Source organism: Sinocyclocheilus grahami, unplaced genomic scaffold, assembly GCF_001515645.1.
Source record: "Sinocyclocheilus grahami isolate Dianchi unplaced genomic scaffold, SAMN03320097.WGS_v1.1 scaffold356.1, whole genome shotgun sequence".
In the NCBI taxonomy this organism is placed as follows: domain Eukaryota; kingdom Metazoa; phylum Chordata; class Actinopteri; order Cypriniformes; family Cyprinidae; genus Sinocyclocheilus; species Sinocyclocheilus grahami.
In genome coordinates, this window is record NW_015505535.1 from 1,505,156 (window position 1) to 1,516,377 (window position 11,222).

The following is an 11,222-nucleotide window of genomic DNA, read 5'->3' on the forward strand; positions in this document are numbered from 1 at the left end:
ATCCGGCGATCCACAGCACTAAGTTGATGTATTTCCTCAGCGACCAGCACGGATCAGCTCTAGGCATGACGAAGTGGATATCGTCCTCTTTTGGAAGACCAAACAAAGTAGTTTCCCTTTCACAAGGAAACACAGCGTCTTCACAACAATACTACAGCGAGAATAAAAGTTACGCTTTCTTTCTTTGCGTGAACATTTGGGCGGCGTTATGCAAATCTTCCCACATCGTGACGTAGACATGTGGGGGTGTGTTAGAACGAGCCGTTTTAGGTAGGCGTGGCTGACTCTTAACTTTTATAAAGAATATCTGTTTGGATTTGAGACTTTAGTCTTTGCAACTTTACAGATCTTCTTTATGCACCAAGAGCTTGTAACACTCCAAAGAGAAAGGAAAAATTGAAATCGCATCATATGACCCCTTTAAAGCTACAATTTTGGTTTTACATTACAATTTAATAAAAAATATATATATTCAAAATCTGCATGAAATGCTGAAAGGTCCAAAGCTTGTAACTGTTTTTTGAAATACAAGTCAAAAATATCAGATATCACACTTTTTGAATAGTTATTTTTATAAACCCAAATTGATTAAAATCAGAAAATCTGTTTTAGAAATTCACGACATCAAGCCTGGCTCCAATACCAAAAACAATGAGGTATTTATAGTCTATTCTTTACAGATTACAATGGAAAGGTTAAAGGAATAACATGCTATGAATTTTATAATTTGCCATTATATGATGATCAAAAGTACAATTTGTTATTGATGCAATCATTCAGGATAGTAGACCATGTTTGAACAGACTGGCTTTTTGCATGATAAAAGGTTGAAGAATGAATATGTGTTTTATCTCGGATTGAGCACAACCCAATAAGCAGGTGATTATGTACAGACACAAGCTTAAAATCTGTGATGTAATGAGCGTTTGATCCGTGATGTTAAGGCATCAGATCCCAATTAGTCTGTGAAGAGATATAACAACTGATAAAGGGGAAAAACACATGGCATGAAGTGAAGGCGTACTTACAGAGCCACAGAATATGGAAATACGGTATTTGAAAGATGAGGATGGATCTGTCAGTCAGGCTGTATCATGCGATGAAGATGACCTACAAAGTAAAACAAAAAAACACTGTGCCCTCAGTACAGGAATAAATCGTCGAAAGCAAAGCCAAATGCACCACATAACATTGCCCCGAGTCAGACCTCTTTAGTCAACAACATTTTAAATGTGTTGTGGATTAGTTGGGCATACGTGCACTGCTCCAGCTTCAAACTAAGGTGGCACGTCCGGGGTTGTTGATGAAGCATAAAGTTATGACATAGCTCACAGCATATATGAATTCATTCAAAACCACTTCAGTTATGGCAAGCTGTTGTAACATTTATTCATTACCAGGTATAGTATTTACCAATATTTATTTTTTAACGTTACTAGTACAAAAATCAACACAATGACTTGCAGCAACAAAGTAAATGGACATCAAATAGTCCAATAATGACTAGTATCTTTTTTTCAATTTAACTCATTAATTTGATACTAGGAACCGTTCATTAGACATTTGTTCTTATTCCAACAATCACTAGTATCTATAATTTAGCCACTTACTAACAGATGCTAGTACTATCTAACAGAGACAAGTAGCTACTAGTAAACAAACAACTTACTAAATCGATACTAGTAAAACTTGATTAAGTACAATATGAATATATACAAGTCAGAAACAAATAGCTGATATAAAAATATTTGCAATAAACATTAGTGACCAATTAGAATATATTGGAATAATTACTAGTTTATAATTAATAATAAAACACTTCTAATGAATAAACTAGCAACTAGGGATGTTCATTTTAACCGGTTAACCGACCATAAGAATTTTGACGATTAATACAATCAGTTAAACAGTTTAAAATGTAATTTAATTATTTATCTTTTCAGTAATTTATCAAAATATTTAAAAAGGTTTGCTGCATGGTTAAAATAATAAAAAAATGGGGGGAAAAAACATAAATCGCATATAAGTCGCATTTTATTATTTCATTCAGAAATAGCCTCTAATGCCGACACTAAATGTTTACAAACATTACAATAAACACTGTAAACAAATCATTTCAATTAACAGTAGCCTATTTTGAAAAGAACAAGAATTAAAAATATAAGAAGCTATAGCTATACCAACGACAAGCCAAAACAAATTCATTTAGGCTAAAACGAAACTGAAACCAACGTTGGGTCTCTCATTCGACACAAAATTAAATGTTTTCGTATTCACGATGTATTTGAATGGCAAATTATTATTTATTATGTAGCCTAGGCTTCACTCATGTTCCAATATCCACGTAAAACAAAATGTTTTGCATAACATCACGGCGGTGCGGTGATAACACTTAACGGCACAGATTTTACTACATATTTTTTACTACATCGTTTTTTCCCCCATATGTTTGACTGACTGTATTTTATTATGATAATGAACAGGCTGCATTGTCAAGGTAACAATGTTTATCTGTGTGTGCGCATGTGGCACCGGTGCAATCACTTGAGTTTTTTCCTTCTGACAGTGGAAGAAACTACTCCTTTTAGTCCTAAAGATAATTAAATAAAAGGTTTGCCTTTACCTTTTTTCTGCCGTCTGTTTCCTTTTGCGCAGCACAAAAATGAACCGAAACTCTGCGTACTAGGTTTGTTGCAGTTTTTCTTTCATTTTCTTAATTTATTATTTAAGGGTATATGCCTATTTATTTGTTATATATATATATATATATATTAGGGCTGTCGGTTGATTACATTTTTTTATCTAATTAATGGATACGCTGTTTCCGTTCAGATAAAATCGAAACAACGTAGGAAACAGATCCGGCATGTTGACACAGAACAGCATATGTTGTTTACGTCCAGTGGATATTCTCCAAAATGGCACCAGGGTGATGCGGAGGAGATGAATTGTTGAATAAAGTCGTTCTTTTTTTTTCTTTTGCGCACAAAAAATATTCTCAAAGCTTCGTATAATTGCGGTGGAACCACTGATGTCACATGGATTATTTTACCGATCTCCTTGCTACGTTTCTGGACTTCGGAACATTTCAGTTGCGTTGCTGTCTGCTGTCTATGCAGGGTCAGACAGCTCTCAGATTCCAGCAAAAATATCTTAATTTGTGTTCCGAAGATGAATGAAGGTTTTACGGGTTTGAAACGACATGAGGGTAATTAATGACAGAATTTTAATTTTTGGGTGAACTATCCCTTTAAAGTCATATGGCAGTGCGGCAATCTATCTGTGCCAAGACCACAAACGCAAGACTATATGGGTCAACATGCACAATTGTCATACAATACACGTTTTTAAATTTTAAATCATCCCTATATGAGGTCAGAAACATCAGAAAATCACTGTCTGCAAGGATTACCTTGCGCCCATCTTGACAATGTTTGCTAGCTGACGAGACATAAAAATGTAGTCGGCATGAAATTAAACTTCACCTTCTCTAAATGCATGTTAAAGATCTTATTACGCCCTTTCGCACCGCTTTAGTTCCAGAACTAAATGTACGGTACTAAAGTACTGGGACGATTTTGCGCTAACTATTTCCCAGTACCATTTAAAGGGTTGCATTCGCACCGACAGTGTGTACTAAGAAGTGACGTAAGGCAGTCGACAGCGACGTCATTTGTGCGCGGCGTTCAACAACAGAAACAAAGAACTACGTTAACAACCGGAGGATGGAGGATGCTGTGATCGGAGCTGTATTTTTGTTGTGTCTCGCGGGTTTCACAATAATGGACATGGAATGTCGACGTATACGTAAAGCGATTGAAAGAACGGAAAGGAGGACTAAGAATCTCCAACGACAACTGGCAGTGCTACATTTGCTACAAGTGCCTGCACTTCAGCGTCCATCCATCTATCGCTGTTCTCCATACTTGCGAAATAAGTTGACATGCTTACAGTATGTTTACACAGAGTTTTAAATCATGGCGGGTGAGGGTGTTTCCGTACGCGTTTGGCCAATCAATGTCTACTTACGTCATGATTAGTACCAGTTGTGCTGGTTAGACCCTGCTCCGGTGTAGGAGCTAATTTGGTTCTCGAAAAAGGCAGTCCGGTACTAAAATCGCTCCCAGTTCCGGCGGTGTGAACACGCCGAAATGTGGGTGGTTCCACAATTAGTTCTGCTACTATGAAAAGGTTCCTGCGGTGCGAAAGGCCCTATTGAAAACTATTCATCTGTACGTGTTTCAGTTTTTCTGACTTTTTGATGTTCAATCAAAACAAAAAGAAACCACAACTTGATCTTCCCTCAAAACGGAATATTTATCATATTATATGATATCTCCAATCATTTAGTCCACTTAAACCCATTCCTGCAAGCTCATGTTCATCTGCATCCAATTTTGAGCAAAACACCCACATCCTAAAATTCAATAAACAACCGATGGATTGAACCAACTCCCCGTCCATATGTTTTTATTTCCAGCGTATGTCACAATACGGAAGAAAAGATGTCACTACTGTTTCATTGTGATTTTTGTTGCTGACACTGAGAGCGTTTAAATCGGTGAAGGTCACGGAGTTGCTGTATTGTTGGTTTCCAGTCGGCGGTCCTACTCCAAACTCCTACTGATAATCGGTGCATCACATCGCTGCTCGTCTGCATAAAATGGAGCTCTACTCAACTTTTCTCATCGCCAATGGTAATAAACACTCATGTTGAATGAATGACTTCCTGTTGCTCTTCTACTGCAGATCTTTGTCAGTGTGAACACCGTTTTATTGACATATGTATTTACATCTAATGAACAGTTACTTGTGAATTCAAACAATACTACATATTAACAAAGACGCAAGCTGTAACAACTGTTAAAGAGGCTTGCCATACTTCGGCTCGTTCACTTCGGTCTTATTAAAGCACATCCGACACAGTTTCGTCGAGTGGATGGACGGTATATACAGTATTGCAGCGTTTAGTTTTCAGGTACAGACTGAGAGCGGTGGTCTCTCCGTGTGTGTCTCTGCAGAACTCTCGATCCCCTAATCAAGAACTCCACAAAGCACCATGTCGACGATACCCTCCGATTATTTAAGCCATCGAGCTCATTTCAAAACTCGCTTGACCCTTCATTTGAACTGTGCTCGGTTTGCATCTCGGTGCAAAATGTCGATCTGGGCTCTGACAAGACAGACAGCCGAGAGTCCATCTTGCTTTGGGGAAGATGAAGTATAAATCTCACTCCTGTCAAACTCCGCCAGGGCATTTTCAGAGAGAGATCCCCCTCCACGAGCTTTCATTACTTAAACTAGGGGTTTTCGGGGCAGACTTTTCAGATGAGACGGTTTTGTGCTCGGGTTTCTCGCTCCGTTTAGTCAGACAGAATAAAAGTAGCTGGCTAGCCTGCTAGCCCCTGTGATGCGAGATTGCTCTAGCTCGCCTGAACGTGTCATTAGCAGACCCATATGCAATAATCGCACGGTCGGTCGTACATGTTAAATCGTCGCGGATTTCACAGAAAGCCTGATGTTCGGTGAGAGCAGGTGTCAAACATGCTTGTTTATGCCGAAGCACAACAAACTGGCACGAATTTCGCACTGTCTAAGCGCGAGCTCCCGATCAATCGGAACTCGGGGCTTTTTGCACACAAAATATGTGAAAGTTTTCAGTTATCACGGCATCTGTGAACGCAAACTTACCCCTGAAATCCGGTCGAAACGCCAGGGCCTTCTCATTCCAGCCTCAAACTTATTGACACATCAGAACAGTTCTGCACTGGCCGTCCGTACAGTAGCCCCACAGACACTTATATTATTTTTACCGGATGCTTGGAAAGGAGCAACACCGCAGCGTCAAGTCGACAACTACATCACAATCGCCCCGATCACTCCGAAAATGAATAACGGTGGGGCCCGAACGCCACTTTGGTATTGCTACTTTCGTTTTAGGCAAACAATTTTCTCGGTTTGTTTTCTCTCGCAGCCCTCCTCCCCCTCCGTGCGTTCAAGTGTTCCCATTGACTTGCTCTGTTATGAAGCCCGTGTGCTCAGTGTGTGGATGTTCACAGCGCTGGACTCACTGGCCTACCGTGTCACATCTTCATCATCATCATCATCGTCATGTTGGAAAATTCAGTTTAATATTCTGTTTTATAACAGTGTATTATAACGTTCTAGCTGGATCACCTGAAACACGCTTGACTACCTGGTACCTGGTTTACAAGCTTTGACCAGCTAACGACCTTTGCAGACCAGAACAAACACAGAAACTCCAAAACGCATCTACTTTCCATTTGTGACTGTTCTGGATTGACTCATATCAACTCATCATCACAATGAGAAAATCACAACTGCAGTGTAGGGCAGTAACTAGTTACTAGTAACTTAGTTACTGTAATAATATTACTTTTTGCAGTAACTAATAGTGTAACTAATTACTAATAAGATTTCAGTAATAATATTACAGTTACCATCCATAAAACAGCTTAGTTACTTTTGTTGCCTCAACCCCGCTGATTTAAAATCCAACAATCAAATAATTCCTAGATTTTCATAATTTTCATGACTCGCACATGCATGTGATGTCCCCAGTGCAGCAGGCAAGCTTGGAATATGGAAAAGCTTACATTCCGCAGATAGAAATATTGCATTATATTGATTTTGTCCGAAAAAAGATGATCTGAACACTGTTGTGTAAGTTGTGGCTGTACTTTACTCTGACATTACATCCCACCCACACCCCTCTGATCAGCATGTGGTACATTATATTACTATAATTAAAAATATTTTTGGAAAATCAAACAGTTTCTTACAAACTTGTGTGATTTGATAAAATAAATAATGAAATATAATCGTATATGGGTAACGGAGAAATTTACAATTAGCTGCAAGCTACACATGACAATTAATGAGATTAATATGACACTTCTACTTGAATGTCACTATCAGTCACTATTGAGTGTTTGTAATAACTTCTGACTGCGATCCAATGTGGATTTTGGTCAAATGATGATGCAGAAATATGTTGTTAGTAACATTCTAGAAGAATTTTATGTGGAAGATACACAGTTACAATTCCTGTGGGGCGTGAAGAAAAAGTAATGTAACTAGTAGTATAACTAATTACTATTGCCAGAAAGTAATAAGTAAAGTAACAATATTACGTTTGAAAGGAGTAACTAGTAATGAGTAATATATTACATTCTTTGAGTAACTAGCCCAACACTGTTGACCAGTCACCAACCTCCAAAAACCAGTGTGACCACCTCACATCACCAGCCGATAACTGGTTTGTTGCTGGTTAAAGAGTTTAATTATAATCTTATGTCAGCTATAAACCAGCTACCATGTTCCAAAACACATCTAGCTAGTTTGTGCACAGCAGTTCTGGACTTACTTAACAGTCATCATCATCATAACTTGCTGGTTGACCAGACACTCGTTTTCAAAAACTAGCTTGACTACCTCACATGACGAGCCGGTAACTGGTTTGTTGCTGGTTAAAGACCTTAATGTCCATCTTACAGTATGTAAGCTAGAAACCAGCAACTATGTTTCAAAACACACCTAGTTAGTTTGTGAAAAGCTATTGGCTATTTTTGACAGACTATCTCATCATTATCATAATTAGTTGGCTGACTGGTAAACAGATTCTAAAAACCACCTCACATTACCAGCTGGTAGCTGGTTTGTTGCCGGTTAAAGAGTTTAATGACCCATCTTATATCAACTAGAAACTAGCTACCTCCTCCAAAATAAATCTAGTTAGTTTATGCGCAACATGTGGCTATTTTGGACTGACTCGACTATATCATCATTACCATAATTAGTTGGTTAACCAGTAATCAGGTTCCAAAAACCACCTCACATGACCAGCTGGTAGCTGGTTTGTTGCTGGTTAAAAAGCTTAATGACCATCTTATACCATCTGCAAAAAGTAGCTACCATGCTCCAAAATAAATCTAGTTAGTTTATGCGCAACATGTGGCTATTTTGGACTGACTCGACTATATCATCATTATCAGAATTAGTAATCAGGTTCCTAAAACCATCTCACATCATGATCAGCTGGTAGCTGGTTAGTTGCTGGTCTACCAGCTTAACTGCCATCTTAGACCAGCTAGAAACGAGCTACCATGTTGCAAAAACCTGCTTGACCACCTTAAGCTGATAAGAACAACTTATAGCTGGTTTGTTGCTCATATAAAATTGACCATCAGCTATTAAACAGGTACTGCTCCAAAACACATCTGGTTAATTTGTGCACGGTGGACAGACTGGACTACACGTTATATTATCATTTTTTTATAATTAGCTGGTTGACCAGTCACCATGTTTCAAAAACCAGCTTGACCAACTCATGTGACCAGTCTGTAGCTGTTTTTGCTGGTTCAAGCTTATCAAGCCAACAATGTTGCAAAAAGATGCTTGACCACATTAAGCTTGTAAAACTGACTATAGCTGGTTTGTTGCTGGTCTAACTTGATCCACCAGCTTAATGGCCATCTTAGACCAGCTAGAAATGTTGCAAAAATCTCCCTGACCACCTTAAGCTGGTATGAACGCCTGATAGCTGGTTTGTAGCTGGTCTAAGATGGTACAGCAGCTTAGACTAGACACCTTGTTTCAAAACACGCCTTTCATTTTAAACCCGATTTATCAACACGGTTTAAGTCAAGCCATGCTGCCTAAACTTTTGTGCTGCATTTAAGTTGATTTACAGCACCTACTTCTAAAGGATGACACCACCATGCTGGGAATGCTTTTCTGATCACAGATTCACTATGAGCTTCCTGGATGTTGTATATTAATGTCAGATCGGCGTCGCGCTGGTAAAATAAAGTCTAACAGTTCTTGTGCGTCGCCACTTACCTGCAACAGGCCCCCAAAGTGACTTAACAGGTCCGTTGTCCACCTCTTCGATGGTGCCTTTTTCTGTTCACTTTTTTTTCAATACAGTCTACTGTACATGTAGTGAGTGAAAATATAGTTTTCATGTAAGGACAGTTGTGATTGGCCGCACGCTTGATTGACTGCCCGAAACAACCACTCAGAGTGCGTGAAACATTTCGGCACGGTTCCGAGATAGAGAGATTAAAACCACATCTTCACAATGTCCTGGACATTCATATAACACGCAAAACACACAATAGTTACAGAAGAAGTGTGCACTATCATTCATTAGATCAGCAGGTGCTGTGAATTTATCAATATTGAGACGCCATCGAGAAAAGAGAGCGAGTGTGACATACGCTTCGGAACAATCCCAACACACACTAAACAGTCACCGAGTGCAAACACACATTAGTGGACAACATCGATGTGTTTGCCCTTCACTCACTCTTTGTATACGACTGTTGAAAGCTCAGTATGGTTAGAAGACGATATAAAGCCATGCGTGTGTTCATTCGTGTCAGCCTCCTCGTCCTCTCACATAGGCTAATGCACTGTTTTCCTGTCTCGTCTGCCCTCTTTATGAGAGTTTTTCATGCGATGGCTCTACGTGCTAACATGAGAGTGGACATCGCATTATCACGTCTACATATCACTTTGGTCACACATGAGCTGTAATAAAACAAGCTATTTGTGTTCATGATTATTTATGACGTTAATACTGATGAATGAAGATGAGGAGGAAGAGGAAGAGGGGGTCAACAGAGGCGGAATCATACATGAGCGACACGATGCTTTTTACAAATAAAGTTCATACTTGTCAATCTTTCGTGTAATTCGAAATTAACCCTGTCCCTGCTGAAAAAACAGCGTGTACTAGCCTAAACTGGTTCTTTGTTTTTTCACCCAGGCTGATCAAGTTAGTCTGCTTTTTTGGTTTTTTGAACACTTTTCTACTAGTCTGTAAATCAGCTTTAGTAGCTGAGCACCAGCTTGGCCAATCTAGAGACCACATTAAACCACCTAAGACCAGCAAAATCCCCTTAGCAACTTTTATAGGTTATAAATGTGTGTGAAATCGTATAACAGGCTAGTTAATTATTAATAATGATTAATTTGACAAATGTATTAGATTATTTATATATTTTCTCTTTTATTTTAAAATATTATTGCCATTTCTTTCTGGTGGACTATGACTGCAAGTTATAATGTAATGTTTAAGTGTAGGAGGGTGAGTGACGAATGTGATGATTAACTGACTTCAATTCTGTCAGGACCACTATCGTCAAAGATGATTGACAATTAGCATACAGTTTGGATTGGTGGTATGGTTCTGTTCTGGGCAAGAACTCCCTGTGCATCCATGCAGCCTAGCATGGATGAGAGCAGGGAGAGCAGCGATAACCCCCCCAGGGTAAACAGAACAGAACCAACATAAATGTATTGCAGATATTGTTAAAGTTCATTAATTTTATGTACACATTTTAGAATTAGTCTGATTCAAAGGAGAATCAGAAGGCTGAATCCCGACTGACAGAGGAGGAGTTGGGGATGGAGGAGGGTAATTAGCTATTGAGCAATGCAAAAACTGCTGATAATACTGAGGGACCTTATGTATGAATGCTTAGATAGGTGTCGGATTCCCATATGGGGATCAACTGAGAGTCAGCTGATACGAGCTTGACTAACGTGACCTGCCAAAACTAACGCTACGCTTGATTTAAATGTACCTGAGTCACTCTTATACTTTGTCACTTATGTGTTTATCATATTTTTCTGAGTTATGCAACACAACCACACGAATGCAAAACGTGACATTCTGAATGGAACCAAATGATTAGGCTATTAATTACTGCTTTGTACTGACTGAACAAAACTACCACACAAACCAAAATAATCAGCCTTAGTGAGTAAATCTAATGGGCCAATCATTAACCTCCTGGTCAGATAAGTTTGATGAGACATTCTGTTCCCACAAAAGTAAAAATCAAATCAGCTGTATTTTGATGTTTCATCTTAGTCACATAAAAACCGTATGTGTTGATAGTCGTTTTGTAAAACAGAGCCGTTGAGAGACTGAAAGAGAGAAAGTAAATTGAGGAAAATCACATTAATGACTGATCAGATTATTGCTTTCAGTGGAAGTGGCTCAGAAATAAATCAAGGTGTTTGCTTTAGTGATCTTTATTAACCCTTCAGCAGCCTGTCTTTCATTGTCCTGAGTGATAATAGATCAGAATTCCATAGTCTCCTTTCCATGTGTAAACATCTCTTTTATACACACTCAATAACTTTTGATTTACAGTGGGGCAAAAAAGTATTTAGTCAGCCACCAATTG